Source organism: Protopterus annectens, chromosome 11.part0, assembly GCF_019279795.1.
Source record: "Protopterus annectens isolate FY-2018-M chromosome 11.part0, PAN1.0, whole genome shotgun sequence".
Classification (NCBI taxonomy): domain Eukaryota; kingdom Metazoa; phylum Chordata; order Ceratodontiformes; family Protopteridae; genus Protopterus; species Protopterus annectens.
This window is the reverse complement of record NC_056745.1, coordinates 1,524,597,374-1,524,611,727: the sequence shown is the minus strand read 5'-3', so window position 1 is coordinate 1,524,611,727 and position 14,354 is coordinate 1,524,597,374.

The window sequence follows — 14,354 nt, the reverse complement described above, 5'->3', positions numbered from 1 at the left end:
ACTTTTATATAAAACAGGGTTCAATAATCAGCAGTCAATCAATTCTAATTAAATCTAATCAGTGCTACTTATCTAATCAAATTAATAAATGTAAAACAATTTAATTTAAAAAGATAGCTGAGTTCACGTTTAAAAACCTATAAAACAGTTTTAAACTTCATGATTTAGACATTGTAAATGTAAATAAATAAATTTATAAATCAAGTATATGTCAAATACTTATAATTATATGAGTATATGTATACTTATACAAATAAACAAATAAATATACACATAAATTTATAAAATTGTGTTTTAGTAACAATATATAAAACACATTAAATGGTAACCTAAAATACATCTTAAAACTTTGTATATTAACATAATACTAGATGTTAAATCATCTTAAATAGTTGATTCAATAGTCCATAAAACACACAACATTCATCTATTTAGTGAATCTACTTGGTTCATTTAAAATCAATGACAGCACATATTTCCATATTAATATGTGTATATATACAACAATTTGTGCAAACTGGCATCATGCTTCACTACTATATATCTACCTTTTTGTAGATAACAGTTTAAGAACACAGGCAATGGATACGTACTCATTTAAACCTGGATGCGTATATGCACATGTACGTATCTGCCAGACCAATTCATTTATTTCTAAGTGAATCTGCCAAGGGCCACCTTTGTTATCCACCAAAATTCTACCCAAGACTGTAAACTTAAAAAAGTGTCCAGGACAACAATTAATGTGCCTTGCGAGGGCATTATTCAAATCCTGCCTAGCTATAGCATAGGTGTGTTCATAAATGCGCTGTTTAAGCTTTCTTTCTGTTTTCCCTATGTAGAAAGCAGCGCATTTTTGACATAAAGCCAAATAAACCACACTATTAGTGTCACAACTATGTTTCCCTATTATTTTGTATTCTTCATTCCTAATCTTGACTTTTGAGTCAGTTAATACATGCTTACATTGGTTGCAGGCCCAACATTTAATCATTCCTGAAGTACGTTGACTTAAAGGATGTGGTTTAAGCTCTAGCAAGGATTTTAAGTTCCGCCCTCTTCTAAAAGTTAATTTAGGAACCTCACCTAACTTATGGGACAAATAATTGTCTTCAGTAATCAAGGCCCAATATTTGTTGAGCACCTTCCTAATTTCAAAATGGTCCACTGAGAAGGTACAAAAAAATCTCATTCCAGAAACAGACTGGTTCATAGTATCCGCACCTGGTCTCAAAAGATTAGTGGAAGCAGTTTCCGAGATATTAACATCAAAAGAAAGAATAGGTTTATAAAACCCTGATCTTCTTTTGTTTACTACTTCTGTTCTGATGTCAACAAGCAAAGAACCCGGATAACCTCTATTAAAAAACATTTGGCTCAGATGTTCACATTCCAACAAAAAATCTTCAAATTCAGAAATCATTCTGGCAGCTCTTACCATCTGGCCTTTGACCACTGCTTTCTTTTGATAACTAGGATGGCAGCTCGTGAAATGCAGGAACGCATTGGAATAAGTGGGCTTTCGGTAAATAAGGCTCTTATATCTTAAATTTATCTCATCTTTAATGATCAAGATGTCTAAATAGTTAATACTAGATTTCTGCAAATTATAGGTGAACTCCAGGAAAGATGTCATACTTGTCATAGTGTTTAAAAATTTAGGGACCTCGGAAGGGGACGCTTTCCAAATAAGAAACATGTCATCCTGGTACCTTGTGTACCAGGAGACATTGTTCATAAAAGTAACATCAGTGAACAAAAAGTTCTTTTCCCAATATGCCAACACACCGCTGGCGAAACTCCCTCCACAGGGCGACCCCATAGCAACTCCTGATTTTTGAAGATAGATTTTATTATCAAATGACATAAAGTTGTTGTTTAAAACTATTTCTAATAGCGTCTCCACTAAATATGTCGTATTGTCATCTATTTTCTTATCAAAGAGAAATTCACGTATCCATTGAATGCCCAATTCTTGTGGTATGACAGTATACAGATCCTTAATATCGATAGTCAAAAACCAGGAGTTTGCATCAAAAGGAATCTTCTTAATTTCTTGGAGAAAACTCCAAGAATCTTTACAAATCTGGGGTTCCTGATTGATTAAGGGTCTTAATATACTGTCAACATATTTAGCACATGCAACAGTAATAGAACCACGCCCATCCACAATGGGACTGAAGGGTGGTTGTATTAAATGAGTACGTATCCATTGCCTGTGTTCTTAAACTGTTATCTACAAAAAGGTAGATATATAGTAGTGAAGCATGATGCCAGTTTGCACAAATTGTTGTATATATAAACATATTAATATGGAAATATGTGCTGTCATTGATTTTAAATGAACCAAGTAGATTCACTAAATAAATGAATGTTGTGTGTTTTATGGACTATTGAATCAACTATTTAAGATGATTTAACATCTAGTATTATGTTAATATACAAAGTTTTTAAGATGCATTTTAGGTTACCATTTAATGTGTTTTATATATTGTTACTAAAACACAATTTTATAAATTTATGTGTATATTTATTTGTTTATTTGTATAAGTATACATATACTCATATAATTATAAGTATTTGACATATACTTGATTTATAAATTTATTTATTTACATTTACAATGTCTAAATCATGAAGTTTAAAACTGTTTTATAGGTTTTTAAACGTGAACTCAGCTATCTTTTTAAATTAAATTGTTTTACATTTATTAATTTGATTAGATAAGTAGCACTGATTAGATTTAATTAGAATTGATTGACTGCTGATTATTGAACCCTGTTTTATATAAAAGTGCTAGTTAGTTGGCTTGTAATTTTGTCTGAAGAAGGTGAGACATTGGGCTCGCCGAAAGCGTGTTTTGTGCTAACATTATTTGCCTTGATTAAACCAGCGTGCTTGGGTTTGTGCTCCGCTGCTCTTTTTTTGCCTTTTCTTGGTTTGTGTTAACAGTCTTGTTAGACCTAAATGACATTTTCTGTAAGCATTTTTGCATCCTCAACATTAGTTTTAGCAGATTATCCTAATGTACATTGTTGAAAATTGATGGGTTCTAACTTGTTATAGGTCTTGTGTTGCTGGCTGTGTACTTTAGTTTAAGTATTAAATTGTGACTCTCTAACTATAATGACTAGTCTGTGGGACTTTGTAAACTGTAAAATGCTATTCATCATTATTGTAACACTATGTATACAACTTTAATAATACACTCATATTCATGTGCAGCAAGCATGTAGTCCTCACACACAAGTACTATGCGAGTAAATCTGAATATGAAAATTGATAAACTATACTTATGTAAAAGTAACTCAACAGTAACTAGTTACTTTAGTTAGTAACTTGTAATAGTAATATATTACTATTTTAGAAAAGTAATAAGTAATAGTAACATATTACTTTCACTTAAAAGTAACTTGTAATAGTAACTCATTACTTTTATAAGTAACTAGCACAACACTGTTACGTCCTTAATGGGTAGAAGGTATTGACATAAATCCTAAGTGGGGTCTTACCAGTGTTAGGGTGCATATACCATATTTGCTCTAGTTGAAGGATGTACATGACTAAAGGTCTTAAGATCCTGATTGCAAATATTGGAGGATATTTTGACATGGACATGAAAGTCCTGCTTGATCTTTTTGAAGCTGGATGACATTATGGACAAGGAGCATATAAATGTTCTATTTTTTTTTGTTCATTATACCTGTCCAATAAAATCTAGCTTAATATCTTGCCTTAGTTTTGTCTATCCTTAAACGACCTTCTAACATGTGACCGGTAATCAAACTTCAAGACAAGCTACTGAAGAATGAAACTCAGACTTAATGGACTGCCTGTTCTCTAGCTAGCTTGATAGCACCAGGTATTTTGAGGGAGTATAGTAACGGCTTCATGCATTTGGGCTACCATCATTATTATTACTTTTACTGTTTTTAGACTTCTTTATTTCTCTTTATATTGCTTACTCTGCTGTATATTTTTTTTACTTTTTTACTTTTACTTAATGGAGCTTTTCTCCCCGGGTCACTGCTGAAAAAGGGCACCTGCCCAGCCAGTCTAACCCGGTCGACAAATGTAAAATAAAATAAATAAATTAGTGCCCTAAAATGTTTTGTCGCCAATAAAAGATGAAGAGTGTCTTTTCTTTCTTTGCTTACTTACTTACTTTATGTCAGAGAACACCTTTCAACTTGAAATAGGGGTAAGAAGTTATGGGAATATCTTGTTCACTACAATCTTCCCTATGTGCTATTTTCAAAGTTTATGTGACTTTCTGTAAGTCCATTAACTCAGAGTTACATTTTTTAGTAACTTGTCTTGAGGTCTGATTTGTGGTGGTCTTGCATTTATGCTTAATACTGTTCCCTATAGTGCTTTTGCATTTAAAGTCACTGCTCTGCAAAACTGCACTACAGTCTACAGGGTTACCTATGCTACAGACGACAAGGTTACCTGTGCTACAGACTACAGGGTTACCTGTGTGATGTACTTTCACTACTTGGCTGACTGCTTTACTGAAACTGCACTATTTGCTTTTCAGTTACTGCACTTAAAAAATGACTTATTAAGACTATCTTCTGCTATTGCAATTACTGTGCCCAGATCCATTTTGGTTAGATTATCTATTGCTTGCAGAGACCACATTAGCCTATTGGGTAAATTAATTTATTTTAAATTTGCCACATGTCTGATTATCATATTTATCTTACATATTTATGTTATTTTTGCATATTTTTTTATTTTGCACATGTGAATACTTCAGACATCATAGCTCATATTATTGTATCCATTATCTGATATTTTCACCTTTTCCTAGTCTAGTTAATTATTCCTCTGTCTTATACCAAAATTAAAATATTAACTTATCCTGTATTGTTTTACCCACTTCATCTGCATTGGTCAATATAGAATTTCAGTTGGATTTTGCATGTTCTGAAGTTATCCTGATAACACCAGGTATTTTAGAGGGAGTGTAGTAGCTGTTTCATGCTTGCCAAAACTTTGCATTGCTACCTCACTATAATTCAATATATCAGAAGTCTAAGTAGATGCTTAACTTGTAGGCTACCTTCTCACTTCAGAACATGTTTGGTAAACAAAACACACACAAACACACACAGCACAAAACACTTCCATGAAACCAACATAAAATGAGGTTGTTTAGCGAACACTATCTACATCTCCCAAACTAAACACTAAGAAACGTCTGACATTAGTAAACAAAGCAAGACACCCACCAACAGCCTTCCCTCCCACAGCCACAACACATACCTTTAAAAGATGCATAGTTGCAGACTGCAAGCCATTATGACCCACCAAAACTTCATCTACGATAGTAGTATTTTAGTAACAGATGACTCTATTGCCAGACATATGGACACCGCCCCCACTAGACTGAATAAGAATGAGTTAACAGTAAGCTGTATTTTTGGAAGCATGATCCTAATTGTAACAAGGGATCTTCAATGCTTCCATCCTGAAAAAATATGACTATGACTTGATAGTGGATTGTGATTGACCTTTGGCATCCTACCCAAAGGGACATGTACAAGTTTTGATTGACCTTGCTATGCATGAGTCTGAGGCAGGAAATGCAAGGGTCTTTAGTCATATTTTGCCATCACCCAGAATGATGATCAGATTCAAAGACAAGATAATTGTCTTTAATTGTTGGAAATGTAGCTAGTTTTATTCTAGGAGGAGCACTATGTGTCAGCCTTCGATGAGATGCCTGTTTTGCCAGCGATATTATGCACATCTCCTACCAGGGCCTTCACATGCTGGCTAAAGCTCATAGTGCTATTTTTTGGGGCAAAGTCTAACTGAAAGACATTTCACTCTAGTAAACTCAAATTTGGAACAATTCAATGTGTCTATACATAATACCAGGACTCTAAAAAATGCCTGATCGTGAGGATTTCCTTTAAATTGAATAAATTCATGTATGTGTAGTTACAGAGACATTGTGTCAGAGCAATGAAAGCATTCCCCATGTTTCTGGGTATAGTGGCTATCACATCTTCAGACTTACTGCAGATGTGGGCAAGTATTAGTTTTAGTCAAGGATGTTATCACATCATGGCAGGTACCTCGGAAGACCATATCTGAACTCTTAGATGTCCAAACCAGAGCTATTTGGAGTATCTAAAGCCAAAAATGTCAACCTTCAGAATATTAAATGCAAACTGTTAAATATTCAGAAAGTTGGCAAATGCCAGTAGCTCATTTCTTGGATTACAGCACAGCCTGGAGTAAGGTTTTGCCCTTTTTATGCTATATTGTGATCTTGGAGTTGGTATATATAATTAGAAGGAGAATGGGGCTGTAGGGGGGCTTGCCTCCTTCCAAAAACAATGTATTTTGGGTTTTAGTTCAGTCTTTATATTCCATGTAATCTATGCTCTGGATTCCATGTTTTGAATACCAATTATTTCTGAAGTCATCCTCCTGACATAGACCTTCCACATCACCTTAAACATGATTAATCACCACTTCATAGCTAGTCATAGAACACACTCCATGCCCCCTTCTGAGTATGATAGCAAACTTAACACTTCAGCTGAAATCCCCATTAAACCTAACACCTTTTTGCTTTTCATCAATAAAGCAGTTGACCTACACTGCCAATGGTAAGCATGTTCAATATATCCTTGAAGTTATAAATGCTAACTCTTTTGCAAATGTTAACCATCATACTAGTGGCCCCAATATCCTTGATAAAGTCTTCACATAAATAGCCCCTTCTTGTACATCTCCATATGTATTATCATGACTTGTTAAATCAAACCATAAATCAGTGACCTTTTCCTTTAAAACTGCTACTACTCCCCCTTTAAATACCTCTTTGTTTAAGGACTTCTCAAAAGCAGACCCTCTTCAACTACTTGATACTGCATATAAACTTCAGTGTAGTCCTCCTCCATTTGGATCAAATTGCTAAAGCTATAATTTATGTCTTTTGACATCTACTCCTACTTAAATAGCTGCATTGCTCAGGCAATCTCCATATGCTCCTAGTAGAGTACAATGAAGAATTTAAAACCAGCTCCTTGTGGTGGAATAAACATATAAGTAAATTATAGAACAAGAGAAAGAAAATTCTTGAAGCTTATAAGAGGTCTCATTCTACCTACCTTAAGAGCACACTTAAGCAAGCTAGCAAAGAGCTTAAGGGAACCATTTGGGAGCTCAAAACTAAGTATGAACTTAAAATAACTACTAAAGCCAAAAATAACTACAGACCTTTTTAAACTTTTTCTGGATGTTAAGAACTAATGCCTAAAAATGTTCCAAGCTGTTCCACTATAATACTGCAAACTCTGACACAACAAAAAGAGCTAATAATCTAGCTGACAGACTGAGTTCAGATTTTACACACCTATTCCATAGATTCAACAATCCCAACCATCTATTTCTCAGACCTTCCATGCCTATGGTAAACATAATTGTCAGAAATTGACAGACTATAAAATGGGTGCTGTTATTTGATCTTCCCAATTGCTCCAACATAGATTAGACTGTGCTAAACTTGATACAAGGACAACGGTCTGATAGTAAATGTAAAAAATATAGCATAGTTCATTTTGGTAAGCAAAACATTTTCTCATGCATATCAGTGACACATATAACCAATCAGACAAGATCATAAATGATCTAGGCATTCTTGATAAGTCCTTATCATTCGACCATTAGATCACCAGAGAAATTCTGAGAACCTTCGAGCTGGTTTATCTGATTTCCAAAGGCACCATCACTAGAGTCAAAGAAATCTTAATTCTTCTTTACTCTCATCTTATCATACTAATTATTGAATATGTTCTACCTTTTGTCATGTATTTGTCTAAACATATCACTGAGCTTGAGAGACCTCAGAGATTCATAATTAAAAAGATCAGTGGCCTCAAAAATCTTATTTGTCAGGGCAGACTGGCAGCCCTCTCTCTCTCTCTGTACTTAGTCACTTATAACTTCTCCATGGAGACTTTTGTCTAGTCACTTGAGCTAGGAAATATCTAGTCCTCTTTGGCCTCCTATTCCTTCCCAGAATAAATATTACCTCTAAAACATGGTTAAAGGAAGTAAGCCTTCATGAACAACTCATGGCCCAGATTTTAAGATAGCCCCTTTGTTTTTTTTTTGTTTTGTTTTTTTGAAAAACCTCCATGTCAAAACTGCAGACACTACAGAAGATGAAACAATGCTATTTAATAACTAAAAAAACTATTTAAATAAAATTAACTTAAAAGCTCCTTATCATTTATATCTTTGCAAAATGATTGCTTTTATCACAGTCACTTCCACTGTGTGCCACGCAGATGCCTGACATCTTCAAAGCTACAACCAATCCTGATGAAGTGTCTGTGTAGTTTTTTGTTCGCCTGCTCTTGAGCACTTTTTATTTTTTAAATACTTGCATACTTGTACATTTAGTTTGTAAACAAAACTTTTAAAATGTGATTCCAGTTGGTCAGAGATGAGCAAATGTTGTATTAGGTACAGTTTGCCACAATAGTTAAGTTTGCAGTGCCTGGATTGTATGCCGCATCTGTTGCTGTTGCAGCATGTGCTTTCATATGTTAAAGACTCATTTGTCTTCTTTTTTAATGGAAGACAATTTAGATAAAAGTCAAGTCTGGTGACTTTGGCAACTAGAAGTATGCTGACCCAGATTCATATTGTGACCAGACGAGGAACACTGGGTACATGACAGCAGAAATTCTACCTTGCAGGTTGGTATACATATATGTGTTCATTTATAAATGATGGCAAATGCCTTGTTTTAAATTCTAACAACTGATTCTCTCCTTACAGACATTGAAACAAAGCTTAAAATGAAGGCCCTAATTCCCAAAGTTGTCCTAATACTAAAACAAAAATGGCAATTTGAGAAAGACTTTTAAAACTGTTTTAAGATTAAAGTAGGTATTCCTTTTAGTAACAAATGCCATTTTGACTCCAGTAAGTCTTAAAACATTTTAAAGTATATAACTACTTGAAATATTTCCACATTTCTTTTTTAACATTTATTTTCTAAATGTGTTGCCTGCTGACTACACTTTATGAACAGATTCTGAAGTCCAAAGAGAAAGAGGTCCATCCCCAGTGCAAGAAAAAAAATGGTATTCTTAAATGTTTATAATTTGTGAACAGTCAAAGCTATTAGATACAGACATCAATATCAGCAAGTCTTCTTTTCAATGACAACAATGCATTCATTTACATCAATACACCAGTATATTGTAATGTACCTAAGTCATGAATGATACATTTTTTCTAAAGTTTACACAAATAGCCATATTTTGGAAACTACTCACATAGCACTTGCTGCACATGAGCTTTTACTTGACAGCAATAATATCCCCTGAGTGTGCTTGTTTATTGAGATATTTACAAATAAACACTATACTGGTGCAGCGTCACTTCAACTGCAACAAACCATAAAAGACAGATATTAATGCCAGTAGCCTGAATTATCTTAAAAAACACTTGCCACTTTATTCCGCTTAGATAGTCCACATAAAAACAAATAACTAATGAATAATGTACTCCATTAAACACATTAGATTAAGAGCTTTCATTCAAAATGTTGGACTTCTTCAGAATAATTTACTCCAGTTTACTCTGCCTTTTTATAATGTTTAAATGAATAATATGCTTCCCCTATACTCTCCAACCTGAACAAATTGGAACTTAGCAAGCTCTCTCGCTGTTACAACCATATTGCCAGATTCGCCACTGGGTCCACATTTAGAACACATCACTGTCAAAACCTTAATCTCCTAGGGTGGCTAAAATTACCAATCAGTCCAATCAGCTAATAGTAGTGCACAATAGTCTTAACCAACCTGAAAAAAAACCCCGCTCTTAAAAATATCATAAAACCATATAGTAACTCCAGGCCACTACACTCATCCAACACTCATCCAACAAGCTGTTGGTCCAAACACACAAAGCTAATAACTCAGCTGGTGACTCCCTTCACTTCCAGCTAACCTTACCCTTGAACCTGCTCTAAGTCTCTTCAAAAAAGACCTCAAACAGTATTTTAAACTCCACTGGCTCTGTCCCTGTACCAACTCTGATTAATCTCCATATCTACTTTCTTATTTAAACAATACTATATTCATTTCTTGCTCACAAATGCTTGCTGTAATCTTCTTGTTTTGTATATTATGTTACACTGTGAATCTTGTGAGTCCCTTCATGAGGGCCACACTTTACATACTTTGTAAATAATAACTGTTTGTTGTAACCTACTTATTTTGGATTCTATGACACTCTGTTAATCTTGTGAGTCCCTCTTGAGGACCACACTTTACTTAGTTTGTAAATATATTTGGCTCGTATGTGTGATGTTTATCTGTGTAATTGGAGCTTTTCTCCCCAGGCCTCCACTGAAAATGGACATTTATCCAGTCGGACTATCCCGGTCAACAAATGTAAAATAAATAATTTAAATAAATAAATAAATAAATTATCTATTCATGTTAGTCTATGCTTAATATAATTCATTATCCTCAATGGGATTATGCATTCACTTGTAGAACAGGGTGAAAGACAAACACATTTCTCCTGCAACGCTACAAATGATTGCAGTATTTTACTTTACATGTGTCTGCTTTCATTCAGGTGGTCAATATATCATAATGGGAATTTAGGGGGAACATACTATTTTATATAAAACTTACTGACATAGAATGACAATGGGCACATACATTATGCAGATACATTGTTTGCAAGTGTGGCAACCATTTAAAAGCAAGCACTTTCTATGCTTAAATTATTAAAGTTCTTCTTCAGTGGCAAATTTAGAGAGACAATAAGAGGAAATGCTCTTCTTATTTCGGTGATAATGAAGCAGATAATGAGTTGCTACAAATGACGGTTCATAGCATTCATGGTCAGTATCTTAAAATTTAGCATCTAATGAAACAATAGATAATTCCCCTTAGACTCAGATTCCTTATGATATAGTTATCAGTGAAACAGTTTCAGAGTAATTAACTCTTTATTTCTAAATGCAGGTTTATGTTGTTCCATAGTGTGCTATGTGATTTATACTTTTTTTACACTGCCCATAGGACAAATACCTCTAGACAGGTTTTGTATTCCTGTGATGTGTATCCTTTGTAATCAGTGTACTTAGACATATCTAGAGAGGTTTAGCTTTCCATGGTGCATGTATCACCTTCTCTAAATTCCTGATGTGTCAGTAAAAGAAAGTCATAACAGAAACATGCGGTGGAGGCTTTGAATGTCCTAGCCATAACTTGTTCTGTCAGGAAAACAGGTCTGTATAATGCTGCGGCTGTATCATAGACTGCACTGCAAAGCAAATTGCCTTAGTTTACAGACATTTTTGCAAGATCTCAATGCATCCATCTCCTGACTGGAAAAGCACATCCTGTGGGCTTTTATTTTGATTTGAAGTGGGATAGGGAAACATAGAAAAAAGTAGAATATCTGCAGCTTGTAAGTAGAATTAAAGAGATAAGCACTCAGATGGAATATATGTGCAACATTCTAATCTTTCTAGTTTATCCTTTTTATTGTGTGAGCTAATGGATTATTCTCTTTATATCCAAATGAAATCTATTGTATGTAGAGGTATGCTCTGGGATAAATATCTATCTCAGCAGCAGGTTCTATTTATGTTTTGGTGGAAGCAGAAATCTCTAGAGCAGGTATTTAGGGTGTTATTAGTTTTGTGAATGTGAAGCAATGTCACACAGGAATGGACTCTTCCAGGCTCTGTAGGCAAGACAGAGGTCACCTCTCAAGAAGTTGCAGGAGACAGAAAATATATATATAGAGAGAGCACTTTAAGGCAGGCTGGGTAACTCATACAAGACATACTCCTGATCATCTTAATCATAGATTCATACATTAGTACTAGGCTAACTGCCCTTGCGAGTCATTTTAAGCCTAACCAATTATTCCCTGTGAGATTCAAACCCTGTACCTTGTGTTTGTAAAGCAAACACCTTAACCATTAGGCCACTTTCCCAACCCTCTTAATGAGGAAATGCTGCAGTCTCTCTAGTTGGGTCATATCCTTAGAAAAAATATATAAAAAAAGGAGTCATTATATTCTATTATGGGTCTAATGAGGGAAGAGTATAGAGAGAGAGACAGATGATAATTTCCTCAAACATGGAAGAAATACCAGTGGTAATTTATCTGAATAGGTAAAAGGATTTCCTGACTACAGCAACTACATGGTTATCAAAGGATAGTTCACTGTCAATGAAAGTGCCCCGATTCCTATTGACTGAGGTACCTTTCTAAGGGGTGTCACCTATGTGGTAGGTGCACGGGTGCCATGTTTTGCCTAAGGATACAATACTGCATTTCTTGACATTTATTAGTAGGTCATATTCCAGGCATCACTTATTGATGTGTGTTAGTCTCTTCTGAAGAATCTGAAAGTCAGATGAAGAGTTAATGACATCTTCAAGTTTGCAGTCATCTACAAACTTAGTCAGTGACAGGCCCTTAATATCACCTTTGACATTAAAGAAATAAATACCAAAGAGAAGTTGATCTAAAACCAGTTACTTGGGGGGGGGCACCTCTGATAATTACTCTTTATGAAGACAGTATGCTTCTATACTAATAGACTGGGTTCTGTCCATTAGCCAGTTTACTATCTGGCATACGAAGGATTTATATTTAGTTTGATTAGCTTATTGGTAATGCCAGAATGTAGGATGGTGTCAAAGACCTCAGCCAGGTCTGGGTAAGCAGTGTGAATACATTTTCCTGAGTCTAATGTATTGGTTAACTGCCCAAACAAGCCCACTAAACTCAGGAGACAGGAAATGCCTTTAACAAATGCAATCTGGCTTGTATCCTGGCCTTTTAGACTTCCTATGTCCTTGTTAATAAGTTTTGTAATAATGCTTTCTATTGTTTTGGGCCATGCACATCCAAATCAAACTCCCTAACACTAACCTGAACTGTTACATAAGTGAAGGAATAAAAGCAACACATGGAAATGGTTACAAAAGGAACTAGTGACAGAGCAGGGAAAGTATAAATTAATTTTAATTTGAATTTCAACAATTTTAACAATTGTATTAATTCCATTGTTATTTTTATTTTTAGTTTTGGTTATATCTATTTAAAACAATATAAATATATAAATATACACATAATTAGTTGTTTGCTATAAGCAATTTCATAAAGTCTACAGTTTCATTGTCTATGTACAAAATATTGTTAAAGTTTATACAAAAGTTTTTTAAGTGGATTAATATTGTTCACTACATCTTTTATTGTGAAAGATTAATTAACTAATCTGGTATAGATGTCCTTTTAAATAATTTTTCAATTTAATTGTTTGATTAAGACAATTAAGGGTCCTATAAATATAGGAGTGGTGCCATTTCTCATTTGTCTGATGAAGTCTATATTGGTAGACGAAAGCGCTTACCATTTATTGTTGGAATAAAGAATTTTTATATCATCCTTGGCGACTTGGAACTACTATCTTTTGGTTTAATAATAACAATAATACCCCAAAATATCATGGTATTATTAATTAATGCATTTATTTATTGTCTTTTATTTCCCAGAATGGTCTGACTGGACATTCAAATCCAGTTTCTGTGCAGGCCATGGGAAAAAATCTCCTTTAAAGTTACAAAGATTATAAAAAATTTACAGAGAAAAAGAATTTTCAGTTTCTTAACAATAAAAATGGGGGTTTCGAATCATGTAATGGGTAATACAATCAACGCAGATGTTAATAAAATTTGATATCTACAGGAGTGTTATACAATAATAAACATCTTGCATTTACATATACAACAATATACACATTTAAGCAGTATGCAGTTATAAATCTAGACAGGATTTATTTTCATTGTTTATAGAATAAGGAAGGAGAGCCGATTAACAATTTACCTTAGTTTTACAGAAGAAAACTATCAAGATAACCAGTTCACAGAATGATAGTTAAACTATGTAAAAATCAGTTGACAGCTTATGTAGTAACTAAATCTTATTTAATTTCATTGGAATCCATCTTCAATTCTCTGGCACAAAAGGATAAAGCCAATATTGTGCTAAGGTGACCCAAGTTTGAGTAGTGTCTTGGGTGCTGAAAGAGCTTTGGTGCAGAGGATGGAAAGGGAGAAGCATGTGTTCCTCCATTTTGGGGTAAAAAGAGTGGTGATTTTCTGAAGGTCACAAATGCTGCAGTAGAAGCTCAGACTTGCACAGCGGACATGCTATTAACAGAAAGTCATGAACTTGGCACTGCCAAGAAGGTGATGGTGGCCCTTGGGACATACTGTTGGGAGAGCATGTGCATTCTTAGTGAGCACAGGAGTCATCAGCACTGAGTCAGG